The sequence below is a fragment of the Protopterus annectens genome, chromosome 2.part0 (genome assembly GCF_019279795.1).
Source record: "Protopterus annectens isolate FY-2018-M chromosome 2.part0, PAN1.0, whole genome shotgun sequence".
Taxonomy (NCBI): Eukaryota; Metazoa; Chordata; order Ceratodontiformes; family Protopteridae; genus Protopterus; species Protopterus annectens.
In genome coordinates this window covers 1,412,198,186-1,412,225,003 of record NC_056728.1, presented here as the reverse complement: position 1 = coordinate 1,412,225,003, position 26,818 = coordinate 1,412,198,186, and the positions used below count along the sequence as shown (strand labels likewise).

General features: G+C 38.8%; 1 protein-coding gene across 2 annotated transcripts in view; it reads left to right on the top strand.

Moving 5' to 3' along the window:
• NOCT (nocturnin) overlaps nucleotides 1-26,818 on the top strand; it is a 608,362-nt gene that overhangs the window by 385,769 nt on the left and 195,775 nt on the right. The window lies entirely within an intron of this gene.

Below are 26,818 nucleotides of genomic sequence, written 5' to 3'. Positions count from 1 at the left end.
CTAATTCGTTGATTCCACATACATGTATGTGTTTCGAGATCCATCTCTCCCTGTCTCTCTCTCTCTCTCTCTATATATATATATATATATATATATACACACACACACACACACTGTTATATAGTGTGTGTATACATATTTTTGTATCTGCAGGTGTACACAACGTCTGTATTATTTGTGTGTGTATACATATATGCACACTTCTGTGTATGTAGATGTATGTATGTTTTATATACGTATATGTATAAACACGTATGTAAGACATGATTTGCAAAGATTTTCGTATTGTGGGTCCTAGTCGTCAACCCCCTTTTTTCATGGAGTTGGAGTATCATGTCAGTTGTTGCCCTTTCTCTATTCAATGTCATTCTTAATACCTCCTTTAGCAGTCATGCCCGATTGTCACAGGTCTTCTCTCACACAGACCATCCACCTCTTTGCTGGACACCCTCACGTCTTTCCCAAATATTCACCAGATTTTCTCCTGTTGTTCTGCCCATGTGCACGAACCACAGTAATCTGTTCTCTGACCTTTACTGCAGTCAGAGAAAACAGATTGTGGTGGTATGGGCACATTTGCAGAAAACTGGATGTAAACTTCATTTCCACACCAATATTTGGTCCTTAGTCATGGAATAATTTTTCTAATTTTCTCTCTCTAATTGCTGAAGTATCTTCTGTTTTTTAGCTTTAACTTCACTGGCCTCCTCACTTTTCTTAGGAAGGATATTGACATTTATTTTATTCTATTTTATTTTATTTCATTTTTGTTTGACAAGATTGTTGCCTTCCCGTGGTTTATAAGTAACAGACTGGCTGACATAATGTATTCCCTTTCCCCTTGTTCTGCTTTCTGCTTCTCATTGCCTGTGACGGCCAGTCCCTTGCATAATTTCCGTTGGAGAAGACTCACATTCCAGCTGGCCATGTGTGTGTGTGTATATACAAATGAACCACCATGGCAGGACTAGCCACCTGGCAGTGTAAAACCTTGGCTCGAGGTGATTGTCACTGCTGAAGTGATACCCTGACCCCATGTGCAAAATGATAAAAGGGGTTGAGAATGGATGGATGGAAGACAGAAACCTGAAAAAACTCTTGGAGGTCACATAGTATTTTTTTCTTGTATGTAATACGATCGCCTTGTTGCACAGGATCCTTAATTTTTTATTGTGATGTTATTTCCTTTAATGTTTGCAAGTTGTAAATCTGGTATAATCTTTCATATGATTTTAGAGTTATTCTTAACTGCCTCTGCTTTTATGAGGGGGTGATATTCTGTAGCCTGGGCCACATCTTTTGAAAAGGCGGTCTCTCCATCCTCTGTTTTTCTGAGAGATATTAGGTGGGATTCCACAACCTGTGCTCTAAAAACCCTTTGTCTTTGCCAGTTCGTTTCACTGGGAGCTGCCTTAGAACATTTCTAGCCTTTCCAGTTTCAGATGAACTTTTCTTTCCCTGTCCTTGCTTGTCCCTCATAATGTATCTGGCCTTGTTACTCCTGCACCCCCAACTGATATTTACCGGAACAAAATAGTAGTCTTAACTTCAACACACTGTCAGTTTGTCCAGGAGAGGGTGTTGTTCCTTCCTGACTTGACTCATCATCACAGTTATTATGCATTTAATTTTTCAGTCGCACCATTAGTGTTTTGCTACACACACAACTCTGAAGTAAAATGGACTCTGCCTTCCATTGAGCCATTTTGTTCAGGCAAGCAAATTATTTGCTATATTAGAGAGAGGGGTGTACGTGACATGACTGAATGGGTAGCCATGGTCATACTTGTGCCTTTTGTCATGTTACGTCAGTTCCCCCTATTTTTCAGATTGTCCTTGCTTAGATCATTTTTCCATCAATGATTTTTAATTTCATTGAATACTGTATAGTCTTCCAAGTGACTCTATCCTAGGAAAGATGAATTATATTAATCAGTTTTTGGGATAAGACTGTCCGAGTTTTCAGGCCTCCACTCTTTTTTTTACCTTTTTTTATCCTAGTCCTGTCTTCCACCATCAAGTGGCTGGGGGTCACCCCTCTTCCTCTGCCAAGTACTTATCTTATTATTACTTACTGTTGGCTCTACCCTTACATCAGCTAAAATTCCACTATTCCTAGCCTGACAGGTGCTTTTCGGTCAGAGCCTGGGTGTTAGTCTTTCTTTTCTATGCCCCATTAGGAGCAGTTAACTGGTGTACACCAGATAAGCTTCTCTACTTTCAGTGGATTGTGGCATTTCTTCAACAGTACATTTTTGAATTGTCTTAGACTGTTAAAGAGCAGAACTTAGGCCCCTGAGGCCTTGTAGTGTACTAAGTGAATAATTTTCCCAAACACGGAATAGTAATTATCATTGCTTCCATTCCTTTTCTTCTAGTTTCATCTGATTCCTAATATGGTGCTACCTCATGTACACAATTCCCAACTTTAATGTGAGCTAGTGCAAACAAAGTGAGACTCTTGTTGATTCTTAAACATTGTAGTTCTCTGATTTATTAATGGACTATCAATATTCCTTTCTTTTCAGTTTGATCTCTAATTGAAACATTTATTTATTCTTTTTCGACCTAGGTAGAACACTGATCCAGTGGACCATTTCAGGCTCAATCAGCATGAATTCAAGTAATATAATAGCCTAAGTCAAGATGAAATACAATGAAACGTTAGTACAAAAACACCATAGTAATAGTAGAACTGAAGATTGAAAATGTAGTACAATGTAAAGCCGTAAGTAATACAAGTGGTTATTAGGTAGTAATAATTCAGTAGTATTGAGAATTTACAGTATGTACTATAAAGAGGAAAAGGGGCCATGGGGGTGGGGAAGAGGGAAGAGTGGTGACAGAAACGGTGGAGGAATGGAGTTGAGGGTAGGATAAGGAGGGAATCTTTGAGGGGTGAGAGAGGAGATGCTGAGGTTGTTAAATGTCAGTTTGTGTTGATATTGGTGTTAAAGCAGAATGAGCCTGCTGATTTAATTTTGCATGCTTCTAAACACCACTGTTTAATAATCTTTCTCAGTGTTGCCTTCCTACATTGGTATTTGCCAGAGGAGTGCAGCAGGTACATTCTTGTATCTAAGCTAGTAGCTTCCACCACCTCAAACAGTACTTCGTTGAACCGATACTTGCTTATGGGAGTTGTCTTAATTATGACAGAGAAAATTGCCTCTTTTTACTTTTTAGTACTTCTTGTATTGTTCTTCCTAAGACACACTATGCAGTGTTCCATCTCGTATCGATTTTTACAGCCAATACCCATAGTATTCTTGATTGTTTTAATGTGATTTCGAGTTGGCTGTCAGCAGGCATACATTGTAATTTAAAAACTTAATATTTGTAGCCCAGCAACATGTTGAACTTTCTGCGCTGTTTTAACTGAAGGACACATGTTGCATTTATATTACTTTGGAAAGTGATTTGGCGTTTACTTAAAGCAAATCCCATTCAGTCGCATACTATTGTTTGAGTTTGTCAGGATTACAGAACTTTCGGTGGAGGGGGATGCAGTAAGGAAGTTTACCGTACACCTGAGGGAAGTAGTCTAGTCTGGTAAGTTGTAGAAATGTGGAGGTGAGGAAGATATACTTTTGTCAAAGTTGAAGCCACACAGTGCCAGCATTTATTTTTTTTTTTATATTGTATGGTGCACTCTTAATTTGCTTAGTTATTGTAACTGTGTACGTACTTGGTAATGCTTTCCAAAGTCTTTGGGACAGTGTTTGTTCTTATTTTTGGCTCTTGCCTCCATGGTCTTTGCAATGTTTTACTTAGTTGGAAATTTTTGGAATAGTCCTCTGTACTTGTGCTGTCTGTTATTGACTAATCACTGCATTGTGCATGCCAGCTTTCCCCATGACTAATCCTGTCTTGTACCATAACAGAACATGAAGCAGTAACGCCGAAGTGTTGAACCCTTAGTTCTTTGCCCAAGTGTATATGTCATATACAACACTCTCTTGTATGAAGTAGTGAAATTATCATGGTCAAATCTGTTGTTCTGATGTGCAGGTGGATGTTGTAAACATGGTAAATTCAAAGACAGCCTTTAGTGTCTGCCTTCTTAATTTCTACTGTAAATACATTTAAAAATTTTCAACTTGGGAATTGTCTAAGCCTTGTGTCTTAGTTATAGTTACATTAATTATCAAGTGTTTCATTGTAAAAAAAAAAACAAAAAAAACTGCAGTACTGTGTCTAGTAGTCCTTTACCCTTTGCTGGTTATTGCGTGTGCCAGCCATCTTCCATCTCTATATACTCTAAGCTGTGCTGCTGAGCTCCCTGAAACTTTGCATATTATTTTTGGGCCAGGTTTTGTTTAACGGTATTTTAAGCAGAGGAGAAGTATCAACATCCTGGAAGAATGCAGTGGTGGCTGTAATACCTAAAGAGGGTAAAGAGCCATCAGCTCCAGCTTCATACAGGCCAATTTCAATCCTAAACTTTGATTATAAAATGTTTGTCTATAATGGCTAAAAGAATGGCAAAGGTAGTGCCAAAATTGATAGCTATGGATCAGTGATTTTGTGGAGGGAAGACAACATTAACAGTACATTGATGATGCAGAATGTAAGAAAATACCACTATTGTTGGTATGTCAGTAGGTCTTGATGCAGAGAAAGCATTTGACAGAGTAAGTTGGGAGTAAGAGCAGGGCAATGGAAGCAGTTGCATTCCCCTGATAAAATTATAACGTTGATTAGGAAGATACATGAGAGATTGGAGGCGAAAATTTAAGTGGATGGGTTCCTCTCTGTTAATTTCTTTTTGAGCAGAGGAACTAGGCAGAGGTGTCCTCTTTCCCCTTTATTTGCATTATATTTAGAACCATTGTCAAATAATATAAGGGACTCAAATTCAAGGATAGAATTGGTATGGTAGTCAAGAAAAGCTGACTGTATTTACAGATGATATTTTATATCTGATAAAACCGTAAAAGGAAATGCCAATGTGTTCTAGAACATTTTGAGATGGTTTCAGTTGTTTTTGGGATACAAAATTAGTGACGAAAAAAAGACAGTAGCTGTAAATTGTGTACCCACACCCAAATTGGTTGAACAATATCCATATTTATGGGGACATAATAAACTGAAGTATTTATGAGTATGGATTAAAAAGGATTATGGTGTGGCAGCTAAAGATATGTGGGAAGAGACTAAACAAAAGATAATACCAAAACTGAGAAATTGGAAACTCCTGTTTTATGGATATCGGGATACTGTCGGTTAAAATGTTTTTAGTCCCTTTCATTTTATACACAGGTCCGGAATTTTTTATCAGCCAGAGTAGGAGTTGTGGGTAGTAATTAATGAAGAGCTTAAGAATTTTATCTGGGAGGGGAAGATAGCAAGAGTCAAGTGGGATAAGCTGATTCTTCCAACAGAACAACATGGTATCAAGGATTGATATGAGAGTATAGGCAAAGAGAAATAAATAGTGGAATCCCAAGTGAAAGGCCAACACTAACATTTTTAGTAGAATTTAGAACAGAAGCTGCTGTTAATGAGAGATGATTAGTAGAGCATATAAATAATGCATGATAACTAAAGAATCACTCAGTGAAGGTTAGAAAAGATTGGGAAGAGAGATTGGATAAGCAGTTCACAAAGAAACTGGGAAGTATATGTACGACTGCCAAATAATGCCACAAAGTCTAGAAGATTTAGTATCTTTGTTTGGAAGTGTTTACAGAAGTAATTTTATACCTGAAGTAGACTCCAAAGATTTTTTCCTCCGGTAGATAGCAAATGGAGGTGTGATGTGGAAGAAAGAGATCATTGTGGACATATTTTTAGGAAGTGTAATGAGTTGCCAGAGTGATCTGCAGGGAATCTTTTAAAGTCAATCAGAGACGCTGGGTGAGTTTTGGTTCCTTTAGAAAAAGGCAGGAGTAAATTACATAGAAAAAAATGGAAATTGTAGGAACAGTACATGCAGAATAATGTTTTGGAGGAGGAATGAGATTTACATAGCTCATCTCATTCAAATCCTGCTTTCTTTTGATGTTTGATAATGACTGGGTAGATTATAAGTGATGTATAATGTTTGCAACTAAATGTATATCAGTATGGTTTGTTTCACTTATAAAATGTATGATTGTTTGTCATAAGTGGTAATTTTTAAGAAAGGTGTTTCTTGTTTAAAAAAAAAACTGAAGTTAGCCTGGTTAGCCGGTTCAAATGGAGTAAATGTTGGCTTCTCTAACACTAAAATTGAGAACCCAAGGAGAGGGTCACTGGTTTTCTTGGAGGCCTCTTATGCAAAACCCATTTAAAAGCAATTTGAATTGAGAATTTATTTAAAGAGGAGGATCCATGAGCAGACATGCTGAACTGACCTGATAAATGAACCTTGATAGAGAAGTAAGAAAGGGCGTAGGATAGTAACTCACCACAAATACTGTAAAACCAGAGAACAGCTTGCACTGAATGGGTGCTGGTTATATTTGCACCAACTGGAAAACCTTTTTCATTTGCTTCTACATGATTTTGTAGTAGCAGGTTTTCTTGCATCCATTAGTACCTGCTGCACATCCTCAGTAAAGACATGCCTAAAAGGAATTATGACCATATCATCCAGGCACCTCCTTACTGATGCCATGCAGCAGCTCAGCTTGTCTGCCCCACAGTTTTGCTCTGGAATGTAGGATGCCTGTAGAATGAGGTTGTGCCTTGTAGCTATATTCCAAGGTAATGTGACTAGCCTTTTTTTCTCTTGCATGTTGATGTAGCACATGACTGTAGTTTTATGTGCAATATCTTGAAGAGGTCCTGGAGACCAAAGATGATTTGAAGAGTTGAATGCCTTTATCTGGGTAAGTGTTAATTTATATTGCATCTGTTCTTGGTGTCCCCCACAGCTTGCACTGTTATCTTTTCTGAAACTGCTCCCCAAGCAAAGTCCAAGGTGTCTGGGGTGAGTGCTTTTGGAAGAGGGAAGGAGAAGGGGAGACCTGGATTTAGGGATATCTGTTGTCTCCTCAAAATTTCTGTTCTGACAAACCCCAGAACTTAGATTTGAAAAGGCAAAAGATGTTGCTGCTGGGACGAAAGTGACTTCAGATACCACTGTATCTTTCTTTCTGGAGTCTTGCCAGGGGTATCATGAGAATCCTAGAAGCCATGAGACCCAAAATACTGAGGTATTCCCCTCATAGTGGTAGAAGTCGGAGTGAAAAATCCTACAAATAGATCTCTATATAGATCTGTTTTTTTTCCCCTTTGAATGATGAGCTTTTTGAACTGTGGCATCAGGTTAACATCCCAGAAACACAGCTCTGTGGGAAGGAGTCGCAAAAGACTTTTGAATGTTCTCTTGGGATCCCAGCTTGTATAAGAGATCTCTCTCCCAAGAGAGAGATTTCTGATACTGAAAAGGACTCTACAAGATAAGCAAATTGTCTAAATATGGGTAAGTGTGAATACCCTGTAGCCTGCAGTAAACTATAACTGGGTAACTTTGGATTATCGACTGCATCAAGAATGTTCACAAAGGGTAAGACGGAGAACTGATAACGTGATCCAGACACAAAAAACTACAATGTGGTAAGCATTTTTTAAATCTAGTGTTACCAGGAAACTTGAATGAGGAAGAAGTAACAGGTTGTGAAGTGATGTAGTAGTTTTGAATTTGGGCAATATCGCAAACAGATTTAAGAAAGAAGGATCCGGAACACTTCTCCAAGCATTTTTGGCACTAAAAGCATCCCCCAAGCATTTTCATTTTTGGCACTAAAAGCATCCGTGAATAAACCCCCTTTCTCGTCTGGGAAGGCAGAACTGGTTCTATCACTTGGTCGGTCAGCATGTGATGAATGACAAGGTGGAAATAAGAGTCTGGTTTGGAGGATGAGGAATTACCCCAGAAAGGAACAAGTTCCTCCATTTGTCATCTGTAACCTTGATCTTTTGCCAAAGAAAAGAGATTTCGACTTTCTGGGAAATGAACCCCTATAATGCCTCCACGAACCTTCACCACACCTCCAAAATCAAAGCCGTTTTACTGCCCACTGATAATTCTCTATCTTCTCACAGCCTGTGAATATCAATACCTCCCAGCCTCTCAACTACCCCAGATCCAAAACCAGCACTCCTAATCTACCAAATAACTTTAATCAACTACTACCCCACCTCTCCTCTAACTCTTCGAATGTAAAAACTCAACATCCCATTCGAGCCACATATTGCAACCCTAGAACCAAATACTATCACAAACTCTTAATGCAACTCCAGAGACTCTCAGTCAGATTACAACCTAACCTCATAATTGATGGGGACATTCACCCTAACCCAGGCCCAAGCCCATCTGATGTTACCAGCCCCACAAGAAACACCCCTACTAGCCTGTAAAACCCAAACAAACCCTCCAACTCGCTCCTAGTCTGTCACCTAAACATTAGAAGTATAAATAATAAAATTCATTACTTACATGCCCTCTTGGATGTACATTCCCCTGATGTACTGTGCCTTACCGAAACCTGGCTGAAACGTGGTACTACTAATAATGAGGTTATACCCCCAGGTTATAATATATTAAGACTAGACTAGGGAGGGGGGTAGCCATTTTGTATAAATCCAAACCAGAAGTAACCAAATCTAGTACTCCACATGCCTTACTAACTGATAATGCAGAAATACTCATCACTAAGTTACAAATCAATAAACACAAATCTATAAACTTTGTGTGCATCTATATTCCTCCAGGTAACAACACAAATACCCTGGAGGGCATCCTCCAATGGCTGTCCGTTAATTGCCCCCAAGAAACTATTGTTCTTGGGGACTTTAATATCGCCTGGAACACCCGTTCCTCGGACTTCCCCACCACCCATATAAATTTGCATGGCTTCACCCAGGACATATCTTCTCCCACTAGTTGGTAAGCCTAAGAATAAGGAAAGTATCCTAGACTGGATATTAATAAACAACCAACCCCATATATGTAAAGCAGGCACCCTACCTGAGGACATCGGTGACCACTTCCTGACCTATATACTCCGGAAAAGAAATGACATCCCTCAACAATCTACCTTCAAAACCATTAGGAGTAATAAGAACTGTATTCGGACTAAATTCAAAAATGATCTTTAATCATGTGACTGGACTAACCTAAAACTGCTTCCACTAGATGAAGCAGTCTCGTACTTTAACTCTTTTAAGTTTCTTGCTGTCCTGGATAACCATGCTCCCAAACATACTGTCCGAACCAATAATAAAATAGCACCATGGCTGACAAAAGATTCCAGACAAAAAAAATCATGTACAGAAATAAAGCGTGGGCTTCCTGGAGAACCACTAAATCCCCAGAAGACCACCTTATATATAAACAACTAAGGAATGATACAAAGAAGTCTATTATGCTAAAAAAAAAAAAAAAAAAAAAATACTGTCATCTGCAACAAAAACACCAAAGCCATCCACAAAAATTTTGGTGTAGCATAAATAACCTTCTCCACCCAGGATAATCATCTACCCGTACCCCCTTGACTGCCCTCCAAAAAATGTTGCCAACACGTAACACTTTTTCTTTACAGAAACCGTTCAATCCCTTGCCGACAAACTAGCCCAAGTTCTACCGATCCCACACCCATTAATCATACCCTCTTCAAATTTCAGCCAGTACCAACATCTTTTATTAGGTCACTAGTCAAGAAATTGAAACCCACCACCCTTGCAGCAGACCTACTTACCTGCAGAGCATCTCCAAAAAGCCACCGATGAAATAGCGTATTCCATTTCAATACTAATCAATAGATCTGTTGTTGAAGCTTATATCCCCTCTATCTGGAAAATTTCCCACGTTATTCCTCAACTTAAAGGGGGAAATTCCACTGAACTCTCAAATTACAGGCCTATAGCCATCCTGTCACCCTTGGTTAAAATTATGGAAAAATGTATCCATAAACAACTCCTAGCCTATCTTAATCTAAACAATCTCCTAGCTCCCTCCCAGCACGGATTTAGACCTTGCCACAATACAACCTCAGCCCTTCTTTCCTTCTCTCACACAATAAATCAAAACTGTAATAACAACAAGCTCTCCTCAGCCCTCTTCCTAGAACTGTCCAAGGTATTAGACATGGTAAACCACCAGCTACTGTTGGGAACACTAAAAACACTTTCCATAGATAACCTAACAATTAGCTGGTTTCATTCCTATCTAAGTGGCAGACAACAAGCTGTACTATGGAAATATAACTCATCTTCCCTATTACCATTCACCCTTGGAGTCCCCCAGGGGTCTATATTAGGCCCCTTCCTATTCTCCATCTTCATTAATTATCTGCATAAAGTCATCCCAGATGCAACTTCTATTTAGTATGCAGATGACTCGATCCTAATCTGTGCTGCCACCTCCCCCACAAACGTACAGTCTTTATCCCAAAACACCTTCAACAAAGTAGAGAACTGGCTCAGTGGTCTCTGTCTACTATTAAATCCAAATAAAACTAAGCTGTTACTCCCCCCCCCCCCCACTCGTAAGGTCCCTTTACCGTCTCTCACCATAACATCTAACAGTGGTACCATAATTTCCCCAGAACCAAGTACTAAACTACTAGGAGTAGTAATCAACAACAACCTTAAATTTGATGCTCACATCGCCACAACTATTAAAATAGTTAATAAGAAACTAGGCTCTTTATACGAGATTAAACCATTCCTAACCCCATCAGCTAGGACTGTGAATGCCTGTACACATTTACTATCAACCCTTCTTTATGCCTCACCCATCTTTGCAAATCTGACCTCAATAAACTTGCTAGCTGCTACAATAATATTGCCAGATTTGCCATAGGATCAGCATATAGAAAACATCACTGTCTAAACCTTAAATCACTAGGCTGGCTAGAACTTACCTACCAACTTCAATATAACCAATTAATAGTTCACAAAATTCTCTACCAACTAGACAGCACACCCATACTGAAAAATATTATCACCTCCTACAGTAACCTAAAAACACTCAGCTTCTCCAACAGAACGCTAGTACAAACTGTTAAATCCAACAATTCAGCTGGTGAATCACTATTTACCAACTCTGTTGGCCAAACCTGGAACTTACTTCCTGCGGAGCTTACTACAGTTCCCTCCCTAACCCAATTCAAAATTATCTCTTAAACACCTACAAATGCATTGGCTTTGTCCTTGTTCAAACCCTGACTAATCCCTCCTCAAAATACTATCTCTGTAAATGAAAACCTTAGTACATGTAGAAACTTTCATTGTATCACTCTGATTCATTAACTGATTAGAAAATTGATTACATGTCTCTTACCTATGGGAAAGTACTAAAGTAAGGATGATAAGTTGGCACAACCATGTATTATTAAAATCTATGTTAACTACTAATAATGTATGTGTTCTCCCTTAAAAGTTAATTTCTAAATATTTCCTGTGTGTATTCTAGAAAATCTTGAATGTGTGTGTATCTTTTGTTGAACAAATGTCCATTTTGTAATATTTCACTGTATGTATCCATGTAGTGTATGTCTGGAGCTTTTCTCCCCGGGCCTCCGCTGAAAACGGACCTATAGCCATTCGAACGTTCCCGGTTAACAAATGTAAAATAAATAAATAGATAAGTAATCTCAGAGAAAAATAAATTCCCACAAGGAGAATTGGAAACTGAGCTCTCTTTTGAGGCTAAATCAGAAATCGTAGGGGAGAACCCTGTAACTTTCCCTTCCTCCTGTCCAAATTCAGAATCTTGACTCTCTTCTGGAAAGGAAGTATCCCTCTTTTTTTTCCTTTGCCAGAAACCCTTACAAGAAAGAGCAATAGCCTGAATTAAATCATAAACTACTTCTGTCTTGTAGATATATGCTTAGTTTTTTGCTTCTTTTTGACAAGAAAATGGGGCCAGCAGTGCTGTTAGAGGCAGCAACAGCTTCCCTAGGGTGGGCACAACATTCTGACAAAAGGAAGCCTTCCCTGTTCCCTCTCCCAGGGCGAACATGAGTGACTTTACCTCTCCCACTGAGGGGACTCCCAACAGACACAAGGAACATGGCCAACCCCTGTTCCGTAGTGGCTATAGGTGCTACACCAGAGGGATTCAGGCTAAAAGATGAGTGGTCTGCAGTACAACAAATGGCCACCGCAGAGTCGCCCACCTGTGGCTGACAGATTGCTAGCATGCTGTGGTGATGGACTGTTTGCTTAACTTTTTTTTCTTTTTTGTGGCTGGAAGAAGTACCAACAATGGGACTGACTGTCTGTTCTATGGTCAGGCTGAAAACTGTCTCTTTCCCAGGAAAAACAAGCAGCAAATGCGTGTACAAATAAAGTCTTTTAAAGCACTTTAAAACACTATGCTAGCCCCACAAAGTAAAATAAACACAATTACTACACAAAAAAAATTTTTTAGTTACTTTAAACAACTTTTAAATTGACAGGGGAAAAAGAACACTTCTGTTTAAAAATGTAGTCCCATTAAAAGCAAAATTGTTAAATGGAAGGATTTTTTTCCCCCCAAAGAGTACTTGTCTGTCCAGCAAAGTAACCTTGATAAAGGAGTAAGAAAGGGCCTCAGAGGATTGTACTCCTCCTTGCAGTAAAGCTCTTAAGGGTTTGTTGTACAGACTTGTCTTCATCTCTGTTTGCCTGACAGCTTTGGTGTGTGAAGTTGCCTTGGAGCTTTTGAAGCTGGCTGACTGTAATTTCCTTGGCAGGTGTAACACATTTAGCCAAGGCTACAGCAGCAGTGATCATTATGGCGAAGATTTGGATATGATAGTTGAGCAAGACCTATCTTACTTTGTATGTCATGGTCTGCCAGTGGCTGGGAGTACTGTACCAAATCAATACCAGATAAACAGTTGTCGTGATTGTTCTACTATCCAGGCTGATCACTGGAGATATCCTTTTAAAACCTGGTGCTAGAACAGGTCATGTGAACCTCTCTGTCACTACTTGCCACTGGATGATCCAGTGCTGCTTTGGCTTATCCTCTGGAAGATCAGCTAAGCATCATTCAGCTTATCCTTGCTTAATGAATGTCATATAGAGGATTACTTAACCATTTTGAAAACTAATTGAATGGTATGTTTATTAAAGAGAACTGTGGTCTGCCAAAGGCTACCTGCTTACCAGCTACTGCGCTGCTTTAAAGGTTGGTGAATGTGCCTTCAAGCATGTTGTATCATATTTTGGAAGAAAAGTTCCAGTTACTTTTTATTCCAACACAGACCACTTTCCATATGCATGTTGAACCTTAAAGAAATGCTACAGAATGCCTCAACTAAGAAATATCTTTTATAAAATAAGTGTTTAATTTAATACAACCCTTGTTGAAGACCGGGATCATTGCTAATGTTTACTACTGCAGTAAGTAATTCCACAGTAAGGCAAATGTTAGAGTAGATGGAGAGCAGGCAGACAAGTGCATGAGTAATACCTAGAACTTTTGCAGACCACAGCTGTGTGTTTGTTTTTCACACACTGTTGCATCATGATCATGGAAAGACCCTTTCTGCCATGGACATATACTTTTCCACTCCTTAACAGGTCTTACTCCAGGACCCAGAGGAGTGGGAAGCTATCGTTCAGAAAGTCCAAAGGACCTTTCCAGGTCTCATGTAGCAATGACTCCCCCGGGGCAGATGGGGGAGTTACAGTGGAAGATGCCATGCTTGAGGCAGAGGTGGCCTGCAAAATCGGGGTTCCAGGGAATCGTTCCCTGGTAACTCCTATCAACATTCCTGAATGGAGGCAGTCTGTCTGCCTGGCTAATTATAACAATGGACAGTTGGGTGCAGAGGATTATAACCGGAGGTTGCAGTATCCCTTTTTCAAAGCAACCCAGACAACCAAAAATAATTCTAGATGTTCCACCCAGTCTCAGGAATGCAGCAGTCTTAGAAATTCAAAAACTGCTTGACAAAAGAGTCATCCAAGCAGTCCTACCAGACCAAATAGGATCCAGAGTTTACTCAAGATTCTTTTAGTGCCAAAGAAAACGGGGGACTGGAGACCGAGTTTTGGATCTCAGTGTGTTGAACAAGTCAGTTCAACAAACCAAATTCTGGGTGGTTACAGTTCACTCTCTATACTTTTGTTCTTAGGAAAAGATAATTGGATGTGCTCAGTAGATCATCAGGATGCGTGTTCTCACATAAAAATGAACAAGCTCTCCAGAAGATTCCTGCTCTTCCAGCTGGGAGCCAGTCATTATCAGTTCAGAGCCCTGCCCTTTGGTCTCACCACAGCCTCCAAGGTGTTCACCAAATGCTTTTTGTAGTGGTAGCGGCTCATTTCAGACTGCAAGGATTCAGTGTGTTTCTATACCTAGACAACTTGCTCATTTCCACACCCACCAGGAATTTACTGTTCCGGGCAAGGAACTATGTTCTTCAAACTTACTCCTTGCTGGGGATCGCTGTAAACTACGAAAAATCCTATCTAGAGCCAACACAGCAGTTATAATTTATAGGAGTGGTTTTAATCACAAACACCGGTATCACATCTCTTCTCCAGAAGGACTTCATAGGATAAAATCGTAAGTCAGCCAGATTATTCGCACCAAAAAAGTGACTGCAAGACTGTTACAAACTCTAGGATCAGTGGCAGCCACCATCACTTTAGTTCCCTTGCAAGACTTCAAATGCGAATCCTACAATGGCTGTTGGTGTCACAATGGTGTTTACTGAATCGGCCAATGCCCCATCAGGTATTGATCACCAATTTATGCAACAAAGACCTGAATTGGTGGCTTCACTCCAGTGAAATTTTGCCAGGGCGACCCTTTGTCCCTCCTCAACCCCAAGCCATAGTGACCAAGGACGCATCCCAGATAGGATGGGGGGCATTTTCTGGGAAAGACTGTCCAAGACACTTGGTCCAAGTTAGAGGCCAGTTTGCACATCAGTGTTTGAGATGAGGCAGTGCTTTTGGTGTTGCAAGCATTCCAAGAAACCCTCCCCTCGGGAACGAGTGCGATCCAGACAGACATGTCAGTTGCTTGGTACATCAGCAAGCAAGGAAGAACCAGGTCTTGCCCTCTTTGTCAAGAAGCACTCAGGGTATGACAATGGGCAGTTTCATCCAACCGCTTTCTAATTGCAATGCATATTCTGGGGAGCTCCAGTGTGATTGATTGTGGACAAATTGAGCAGGAGCATCCTAATGCCTCACGAGTGGTCTCTCAATCCTTTGGTGATGGAAAGGATATTCTGCCATCTCTTTGCACCCCCCCCCCCGAACAACAAGTGCAGCAACTACTTTGCTCAATTCTCCCTTACAGGGGAGTCACTGAGAGATGATCTTAATGATTGGCCCTCCGATCTGTTGTATGCCTTTCCCTGATACCTCTCATTTCCCAGTTTCTGAAGGAAGCCATCAGGTCGAAGAATAGGAAAATTCTCATTGCCCTATTCTGGCCTCGACAGATATGGTTTCCCTTTCTTTGGCCTCATCTAATTCAGAGACATTGGACCCTGGACCCAGCTCCAGACCTCTTGTCCCATCCAGAGGAACTTGTTCATCCGAATTTTCAAAATCTCAAGCTCACTGAGTGGCGCCTCCAGTTCCAGTGATTGTCAGGCATACTAATCTCACTGCCCCAGTTCAGTGAATTGTTCCAGCCTCCCATAAACCTTCGACTAGAAGATTATGCAACAGCAAGTGGCAATTTTCAAAATGGGCTACAGAGAATAACCTCGACCCATATTTTGCACCAGTTGATAAGATCTTAGAATTCTTAGCATCACTTTTCGATGCAGGAACATCCTTGACCATATGAGTGCATCTAGCTGCAATTTCCAACTTTTATAATGGTTTAAATGATACAGCTCTAATGTCCCACAAGCTTTTAAAGTTTTTCTGAAAGGAACCTTAATGCTAAGACCTCCATGCAAGGATTCTTCCACACCTTGGTACTTGAATCTAGTGCTGCAGTCTATAATTTATTCCCCATTTGAGCCATCTGCAAATTTCGATTTGAAGTATATATCTTGGAAAACCTTATTTTTGATTGCTATTACTTCTGCTAGGAGAATATCAGGACTACAAGCCTTATCTCGTAAGCCTCCATACCTAACCTTCCATAGAGACAGTGTCTCCTTGCAAACTAATCCATCCTTTCTGCCAAAAAGTAATGTCTTGAGACTAATATCAGTAATATGATGCAAGTTCCCGTATTTTTCCTAAATTTTCAGACAAGGGTGAATATTGTCTACATTTGCTAGATGTTCATAGACTATTATGTTTTTACCTTCACAGAGCAAAAGAATTCAGAAAATGTGACCAGTTGTTTCTTTTTCTTCTACTACTTTGGGTAAACCAGTTTCTAAGGTTACTCAGGCTAAATGGCTCAAGGATTGTATAACCTTTTATAACAGAAGGAAAGTGCAACTACCAGGCCCTGTAAAGGCACATTCAACGAGGGCAGTAGCCACTTCTGCAGTTTTTCTTTCCAGAGCTTCTGTAGATATGTGCAGGAGCTACTTGGGCATTCCCGCATACCTTTATTACTGATTACATGCTGGATCTTGTCTTTAGGCGATGGGGCATCATTTTGGTTGAATGGTGCTCAGGAATATACTTTCATGAGACTTCCCAGGATTTAGGTAGCTGGGGACTCTGTCCCAAAGTCAATGGGTGAAGATTGACAACATCAGGTGAAGAATTTGTCTAACTGTATTTCACTTGTCCTTGACATTTCCACTCTCCTTTCCTCTGCCTTTCAGGCTTCTTGGTGGAACGGATCTACCCTAATAGATTGGATTTTCTTTTATGAATACAGATATGGTCTCTGATCTCTTGTTTCCTGTCTGTTACTATCTTGTGAAACTCAATCTGAGGTAATCCTCATTGGAACTTGATTTGCAACAGTGAGGATGTGTCTGGGGAGTCCATAAGGAAAAATAAAACAAAGGAGGGTAGATTTTTGAAGTAATTTTATGAAAATATTTGGCATGGAAGATGTGAATTCAGTAACAAGAGTTAGTGAATTTACGTATTATTCCCCCAAGATATAAAAACTGGGCTAGGCTAGATGGAATTTGCATTTCCCAGGAACATGTGCATTTTAATTGAAGGTCTTGATACCCACCCTATAACTATTACAGATCATGCTCCAATGATAGCTAAAATAAAAACGCAGAGTAATGAAATAAAAATGAGACCTTGGCACTTTCCCACCTATCTGTTGAAAAGAGGGACTTTAAGGAATGGGTAGTGGAGATTATTCAGGAGCTGATAGGATAGCAATTTCTTCTGAAAATATAGCTAGGGAGTGAGGTAAAATTAAGGTGACGTTTAAAAATAGGATAGAAAAAAAAGGGAGCTGTGGTTAAGAAGTAACGGGAATTATTTAGAGGGACTGACAAATGTGAACATATTGCCGAATAGGGGGAATCTCACAGAACAAGAAGAGGATCATCTGCAGAATGCTAGGCAGAAAATAAGGGATTACCTCGATAATATGTACAAGCTTAGAAAGATTGCAAGTATTTTTTGATAACACTGAAGCACAAAAACTTTTAGCACGACTCAGGAAAACGAAGTAGAACGGGTTGTCGCCAAACTTGGGGAGCCTATAACAAAGAAGATAACGAGATCCTTAAAAGTATTAGAAATATTTCAGAAATTCTTAGTCTCTATAAAGCAGAGAAATATGAAAATCAAGAAAAGACACATGGAAATGTTTATGGAAGAATTAAATATGCCAAAGTTAGAGGTAGATTAGGCTCCGTTACTAACAGGATAGGAGGAGATGAGATAAAATTTGTGATGTATAACCAGTCTACAGGAAAGTCCCCAGGAATAGATGGTTTTCCTGTGGAAGTTTGGAAGCTGGGAAGAAAAAACTGATAAAGATCTGGAAGATTTTGTTTAAGAGGAGGAGATGTACCACTGTCCTGAAGAAAGCCGTAGTAGCTGTAATATCTAAAGAGGGTAAGGATCCATCAGATCCAGCTTCATACAGGCCCATCTCAATACTAAACCACAATTATAAAGTGTTCATGTGATAGCTAAAAGAATGCCAAAAGTAATACTAAAACTGATAGCTATTGATCGGTGTGGTTTTTGTGGACGGGGGGGGGGGGCTAACATTTGACAAAATTAACAGAATATTGATGATTCAGAGGGAAGCAGAATGTAAGAAAATACCTTTGTTGTCTGTGGGTCTTGATGCAGAGAAAACATTTGATAGTCTAAGCCGGGACTTGGGAGCAGGGCAGTGGAGGCATTTTCATTTCCTGAAAAAAAAATATAAGGTTGACTAGGAAAATATGTGAGGGATTGGGGACAAAAATTAAGTGGATAATTTCTACTTGAGCAGAGGAACCAGGCAGAGGTGTCATTTTCCCCTTTATTGTTTGCATTATATTTAGAACAGTTGGCAAAGAAAATAAGGGACTCGGAAATTCAAGGATATAATTGGTGTGGTAGTCAAGAAAAGCTGGCTTTATTTGCAGATGATATTATTTTGTACCTGATAAAACCAGAAAGACATTACAGTGTTGTGGAACATTTGAGACCTTTTCAGATCTTTTCGGGATACAAAATCAATGAAGCTAAAACCAAGGCAATAGTGGTAAATTATGTACCCATGCATGAACTGGTTCAGGAATCCCTATATTTATGGAGACATGATAAAATGAAATTTTTAGGAGTGTGGATTAAAATTATTCTATTGTGGCAGCTAAGGATATGTGGGAAGTGACAAACAAGATAATACAAAAACTGAGAGAATGGAAGCTTTGTGGTATAGATATGGATAGTAATATAAGCAGTTAATGTTTTTAGTCCCTTCAGTCTTCTACACAGGTCAGGCATATTTTTCTCAACCAGAGGAGAAGTTGTGGGTAGTAATTAATAATGAGCTGAAGGACTTTATCTGTGAGGGGAAGATGGCAAGAGTAATTTGGTATAAGATGATTCTTCTGTAGAACAGGGCAGATTGGGATTACCCAATGTGAAGGGGTGTTATAGAGCTACACAGTTAAGACTCCTATACATAGCACAAGCAGAAAACCATAATTCCGAGTGGAAAGGGATGATGATGAAACACTGGGGAAAGGGATGATGATGAAACACTGGGGAAAACTCAAGAAACAAGGAGAGACTGGGGATTTTGGATGCAGGCCTTTTAAAGAGAACAATAATCATGCTGAATATTGTATCTATAAAGTATTAAAGTAAGAACTAAACCAAAATGGGAATGGAGAAAGGAGATTCTGCCGATAAGGATGATTGCAGCTGAGGATACAGACAATAGGCAAGAGGGAGCTGGAACTTATTGGAGAAAACTGGCAAAGGAACCAAGGTATTGGGAATGAATAACTAGAGAAGGGAGAATAGAAAGACACAAAGAATTTATTTGGACTGCAGATTAGAGATTAATATCAATCCTTGAGAGAGAAGGCAGAGTATAGGCAAAGAGAAATAAATAGGTGGTCCTAAATGAAAGGCCAGCACTGGTAGAGTTTTTAGTAGAATCTAGAACAGAAGCTGCTGTTAAAAAATTAATAACTTTAGAGCATATGAAATATTACATGATCTCTATAAGAATCAATCAGGGGAGGTTAGAAAGGATTGGAAAGAGAGACTGAGTAAGCAATTCACAATGAAACAATGGGGGATATATGTGTCTCCCGAATGTGCAACAAAATCTAGCAGATTTAGGATTTTGCTTGTAAATGTTTACATGGGTATTTTTATACCCCAAGTAGACTCCAGAGAATTTTTTCTCGGGTAGACAGTAAATGTTGGAAGTGTGAAGGGGAAGAATGAGGTAATTGGGAACATATTTTCTGCGAGTGTGACAAGTTGGCAAACTTTAAAAATTCCTGCAGACTATGCTATCAGACATACTGAGTGAGCAAATTGGTATATCTAGGGAAATTATTTTTTTGAGCTGTGATACAGAATCTGAATTGCCTAGACACAGTAAGACCTTGATGAGTCTAATTATGGTGGCTGTGAAAAACGCAGTTACTAGAAAATGGAAATCCAAAGTCTAAACCAACTGTACTAGAAGTAGTGAGTATAGCAACGGAGATAAAACAATTGTAATTGGGATCTTTAGAAAAGGGTTAGAGCAAATTACATAGAAAAAAATGGGAATTTGAACAGTACATACAGGGGAGGAATAAGGTTTAAAAGCAGGCAGGATTTGATTGGACTATGTAATGACAGACAATGATAGATTATTAAGTGATGTATAATGATTGCAACTAAAATTATGTTAATATGGTCTGTGTGTGTAATGCTTGCAGCTAAGATTGTCAGTATGATTTGTTTTCATTTATATAAATGTATAATCATTTAAAGAAGATGTTGCATTTTTTTTAAACAGGAAAGGCCGTAAGATAGTAACTCAGACAAATACTGTAAAACTAGAAAACAACTAGCCCTGAATGGGTGCTGGTTATGTTGTTTGCATCAACTGGAAAACCTTTTCAGTTTGCTAATGTATCACTTCTAGTAGCAGGCTTTCTTGCTTCCATTAGTACCTGCTGCACAGCCTCAGAAAACAGGTGCCTAAAAGGAATTAAGATCCTGTCATCCAGGCAGTCGGTTGTAGATGACTGATGTTGGGGTATGTAAATCACCCCTGTTGTTGTGCAAGTAGATCCAGTCTGCGAGGAAGCTTTTACACTTTTCCCCCAAACACTTTTATTGAATTATCACTTGTAACATAGGCAAATGTATATTAATACAAAAGTAAGTCAAACTGTATATTAACATAACAAACATACACACATTGCTATATATTGTATAACTTAAACAATGTTACATAAATTATGCAATTCTTGCCTTTTTTGTACAAGAAGCATCTTCATTAAACCATCACTTACTACATAGGCAAGCATACGTTTATATAAATGAAAATAAACCACACCAACACAATCCTAGTCGCAAGCATTTTACATCACAAACCATACCGACACACTCCCAGTTGCAAACATTATAGTTCACTTATAATCTACCCAGTCTTTCTCACTCAAGCATTACATAGCTCATTTAAGTCCTGCTGCCTTTTAGGCCTCATTCCTCCCTTGTATGCATTGTTCCCACAGTTCCTGTTTTTTTCCTATGTAGTTTGCTCGTACCCTTTTCTAAAGGTCTCAATTCCAGTTCTGTTACCTGTGTTAACATATTCACTACTTCCAGTATAGCTTGTTTAGATTTTGCTTTCCATTTTCTAGTAATTGTTTTTTTGGCAGCCACCATTATTTATGGCTCAGAAAAATCATCTCCCTCGTCAGACCATTCTGCCCACCCAGCATCACCGCCAGTACATCCTGCAGGGAATCAGTCTGTCATCTCCCAGAAATATGTTCCCAGTCTTCTCTTACCTATTGTCTGTATCCTTAATTGCAGTCATCCCTATCGGCAGAATCTCCTTTTTCCATTCCCACATTGACTTAGTTCTTAGAATCCTTCTTACAATCCTTTCTGTTACTTTATGAATATAATATTCTGTATGATTATTGTTAAAGCACTGCATCCAAAATCCCAGTCTCTCCATGTTTCTTGAGCCCCCCCCCCACCGAAATCAGCATCCCTTTCTACTTTGAAGTATATTTTTTTCTGCTTGTGCTGTGTATAGGAACCTTAACTGTGTAGCTGTGAAATACCCCTTCAAATCGGGTAATCCCAATCCGCCTTATTATATTGGAAGAATCTGCTTACCCCACTTGATTCTTGCTGTCTTCGCCTCCCAGATTAAATCCTTCAGCTCTTTATTAATTGCTATCCACAACTTCTCCTCCAGTTGATAAAATGTCTTTAGTCTCCAAGTCTTGTATACACAGGTAAGGCATACTTTTAACTGCTTGTATCTTGCTGTCCATATCCATGTAACAGAGATTCCAGTTGTCAGTTTTTCTATTATCTTTTTTTGAGTCTTTTCCCATATATCCTGAGCTGCCACACTGGAATAATTGTTAATCTCTACTCCTAAGTGCTTAATTTTATCATGTCTCCATTAACATGGATATTGCTGAACCAATTTGTGTGTGAGTACATAATTTACAATTATTGCCTTTGTATTAGCTTCATTAATTTTGTATCCCAAAAAGATATGAAACTGTTTCAAAAATGTGCCACAGCACAGAAATGTCTCTTATTGGTTTTATTTGGTATTTTATCCTCTAAATTGAGCCAACTTTTCTTGACTGCCATACAAATTATATCCTTGAATTTCTGAGTCCCTTATTTTCTTTGCCAGTGGTTCTAACTATAATGCAAATGACAAACTGGGAAAGAGGACTGCCTGGTTCCTCTGCTTAAGCAGAAATTGTCTGAGAGGTACCCACCCACTTTAATTTTCGCCTCCGATCTCTCATATGTCCTACAAGTCAGTCTTACAATTATGTTGGGAAATGCAAATGCTTCCATTGACCTGCTCAGTCCCAGCTTACCCTGTTAAATACTTCCTCTGCATCAAGACCCACCAATAACGGTGGTATTTTCTTACATTCTGCTTCCCTCTGGATCATCAGTGTTTTGTTAATGTCAAATGTTTGTCTCCCCTCCACAAAACCACATTCATCCATATCTGTCAATTTTTGCATCACTTTTGCCATTCTTTTAACCATTATAGACATAAACACTTTTATAATCCTGGTTTAGGATTGAAATGGGCCTGTAACAAGCTAGATCTTAGGAGGCTTTACCCTCTTCAGGTATTACAGCTACCACCCCTTTCTTCTAGGATGTTGGTACTTCTCCTCCTCTTAAAATATTGGTAAACAAATCCTTCCAACTCTTTTTATCAGTTTTGTTCTCTCCTAGCTTCCAAACTTCCACAGGAGTACCATCTATTCCTGAGAACTTTCCTGTGGATTGGTTATACATCACCATTTTTATCTCTTCTCCTCCTATCCTGTTCAGTAATTGAGCCTCATCTACCTCTAATCTTGGCATATATAATACTTCCGTAAACATTTCCAGTTGTACCTTTTCTTGATTTCCATATTTTTCTGCATTATACAGACTTTAATAGAATTTCCAAAATAGTTCTAATACCTCTACAGGATTTCTTGTTTTCTTCCTTGTTATAGGCTCCTTTAAGCTTGGAGACGGCCCTTTCTGCTTTGGTGCCTGAGTCGTCGTGCTGAAAGGTTTTGTGCCCTAGGGTTATTATTATTAATAAAAAAAAAAAAAAAAGTTGCTTAACAGCAATCTTTCTAAACTTGTTCATGTTGTCGAGATAATCCCTTCTTTTCTGTTTAGCATCTTGCAGTTGCTCCTTTTCTTGTTCTGTAAGGTTCCTGTTCTGCAATACTTCAACATTTGTCCATCCCTGTAAATAATTCTTGTTACTACTTAACCCTATCTATTTTTCTTGTATTTCCACCCTATACTTAAACTCTACTTTTCCCACTCCTAACTGTATGTCTGTCTTCTCTAATAGCTCTTGAATAATTTCCACTACCCCTTCCTTAAATTCCTCTTTTCAACAGATGGGTGGGAAAGCGCCAGTGTTCCATTTTTATTTCATTACCTTGTGTTCGTTTGTTGTTCTTGGCGCATAATATAAAATAAGTTATTAGGTGCTTAGCGATACTTTCAATTAAATGCACATGTTCTTGAAATGTAAATTCTGTCTAGCCTAGCCCAGGTTTTGTATCTTGGAGAGTATGTAAATTCACTCAGAACTGAATTCACATCTTCCATGCCAAATATTTCCATAAACATCTTCAAAAATCTACCCTCCTTGTGTTATATTTTCCCTTCTGGGCCTCCCCAGACATATCTTCACTACTGCAAATCAAATTCACGTCCCCACCTACAAGTAATATTCCTTGCTGAAAGCTGATTATTTCTCCTAGAATTTTCTTAAGCTCCATTATAGCAATTTTAGGTGGAATACAAATACATGCCAATGTAATCCTCCTCCCTTGCCAGTAACCCCTTAGTATTACAAATCTACCTTATTATATTTTTTATTCTTTTCTATCACTGTGGGGCTGCTCTTGCAATTAATATAAGTACTCCACTTTTCCTTTGTCCCAGCTATTCTGCTGAATTACTATCCTGATAACTTTTATCAAATTCACATGTTCAGTTATTTCCAAGTGTGCCTCCTGCAGCATACTATTTGCACCCTACATTTTTAATATAGTTCACTACTTACTTGTTTTTTTTTCATTTATCTGTGAAACCATTGATATTTAAAGACATTACAGAAAGCATTATGGTGTTAAAAAGTCATTCCCAGCTTTTATGTATAACAGATTTTTTTGTTGTGTCTAATTCCAGCTTTTGTGTTACATGCATACTCCATGGTAGGTTGATCATTTATACAGTTGTTTCTTGTCATATCCATTTGAGCCTATGTCACATTTTACAAAACTTTTATTTTGAAAGCCCTCAGATAAAATAAAAAAAACACCCACTACCCCCTAAAACCTATTAACTTATTGGTAACACCATGTACATCTTCAGATATTGAAGTGATGACCTCCTGATAGGAGCATGTGTCCCAAACTGACAGCCACACTTACAGACTTGGGTTAACCTAAAAGAAAGGTGTTTCATGGTACATCACGTGTTTTTACTAAGTGCTGTCTGGTTTTGTCTTCTCTTTGTAGCTCTACCAGCTGAGTAAATAACTTGAATGCTTTCAGAAAACATGATGATCTATCCATTTCTGTCTATCATATTGTCTCCATGTAGACAAGGGACCAGATATAAAGTTGCTATTAAACTACATTTATTTGCTAAAACAAAAACTTTATAATATTCAATGTTCCTTTTCATTTATTTGCTTTCTGTCAAAACTTGTTACTAGATCAAGTTAAGGGCCTTAATCCAGTCATTCCACTGTGCAAGATTGAGAGAGTACATCACTTTTATGTTGTCGTGCTGTTTTGACCAGACTTTCCTGTTTTTACATCTCCGTGTCTACATTTCTAAAAACTGAACAAGGAGAAAGAAAAGAAAAAAAACAGGAGCACGTTTACATTAGTATTCCCATTATGTTTAAAAGAACTTGGAAAACTTTACAGCTTGCAAAGAAAATATTGCACTATAAAAGTATTACTTTTGAAAGACATTTTGCTTTACTTAGTTAGTTAACTTTCTCCCTCTTCTTCCACTCTCCTAAGTATTTTCTGAACATTAATGACATGAAGTAGAGTGTATGCTTTAGAGTCCCTTATGAGTATAGCAAATTCAAAAGAGTCCAGTATGTCCAGATTTTCTTGTTCTGTCATGTTTCACAGATATAATTATTGCTTTGTAATTCCACATTTTGTCACTTTCAAAGTTACTGGTTTTATTACTGTTCATCTCCCAGATCTTGGCTCTGCTTAATTTCCAATATACTCTCGATTCTTCTATTCAGCTCTTGTGTTTTTATTTCCTTCTCTCAACAAGCATTTTCCATTTAAACATTGGAAAAGGTTTCACTAGCACAGTTACGAGAGGAACAAGAAGCAGAATCTCCTCCTGTTTCACAGCTCACTTTTTGTTGGACATACCTTTGTATTTCCTCCTTAGTATGTACTGCATCAAAAAATGTTGCCTCTCCAGGAAAGAATATTTTGAAGATAGATGAGTACAGCAATTTGAATCTCACACCTGCTTCTCAACATTCCCTGAATAGTGGTATAAATATACTCTTCTGCCTGGTGTAGAGTGAATAATCATTCTCCACAAACATACTGCTGTCTCCCAGTTTTAGTACTTTGTCCTGCTGCAGTTTTGTAAGAATCCTGGTAGGATTGTGTCATTGCTATTAGAGCTTTAGGTTGCTTCTTCATAGCCAGGGGTCGGAAGATGCACACGATGTGCCCTTTTGATTAACAATTCCTGCTGAGAATACCAGTCCAGTTGCTTATTTGTGCTTTCATAAAGTTAATACAGTGTTCTTTCCAGCTTCTCTGGTACAGGAAAAAATATGTTTTCCCTATGTGCTGTGTCCTCTAATTATATTATTGTTTGAAACCTTTCTTCTTGAAGTGTTTCATATTTAGCAAACTTTTTCTTTATTTCAACCTTCCATTTTTCCAGCCTTTTGTTGTTCAAGGTGATATATTCCATCAGTGTTTTGTCAGGTCTGTGTGCAGTTGTCTTGTACTTTTCTCTAGGTTACTGGAAGTCATGTCTGGAGCTTGCACTGCTTTTTGCTGAACAGCTGTAGTACCTTTCCCAGTCATTGTTTTATTCCTCACTTTTTGTAGCTGATTTTCTTTCAGGTCCTCTGCATTTCTTTTTTCCTGGCATGCAGGCAGTGCACTTACTAGCCAGTTACTGCAATTTACCCAGAAATGTAAGTGTACTGGCTTTCTCTAAGTTTCTGTTTTCACACTGGGACAACTAGAATTAAGCTGTTAGCCAGTGTGCAGTCATCTTAGAAGCTGTTACCTGTTCCATTTTAATCACAAACATACAACACTGTAATATGGGAGAACAAATATTATGAAGCACATTTTGAAAAACATATATACATTCTGGAAACATGCTACTAAGCTTGTGTCTCTGTTGCTTCATTTTACTTTATAAAAACGATAGGGTGGTGCAAAGGTGTTAACCAAAAACTATGAAACCAAAAAGTAATCACCTAGGTAGCCAGTCTCCAATAGTTTTATTGAAACAAGTTTAGCGCTTTCATCAAACAGTGAACCTGAGGAAGTCAGCATTGTTTGGTTTCATTTTACTTTATGCATGTTATTGCACATATTAAAGTAATAACTGTACAGAAGTTCATAGTTTGCTACTAGAAAGTAGACCTGTTAAGCATTTAAGCTTGGCCCCTGCAGTCCCACTATTTTACCGAACTAGTTCCCTTCCTCTGTCCAAAAGGGATGGTGGTAGGTCTGGGGTGAACCTGAAGTAGTGAGGGATGTGCGTTGTTTAC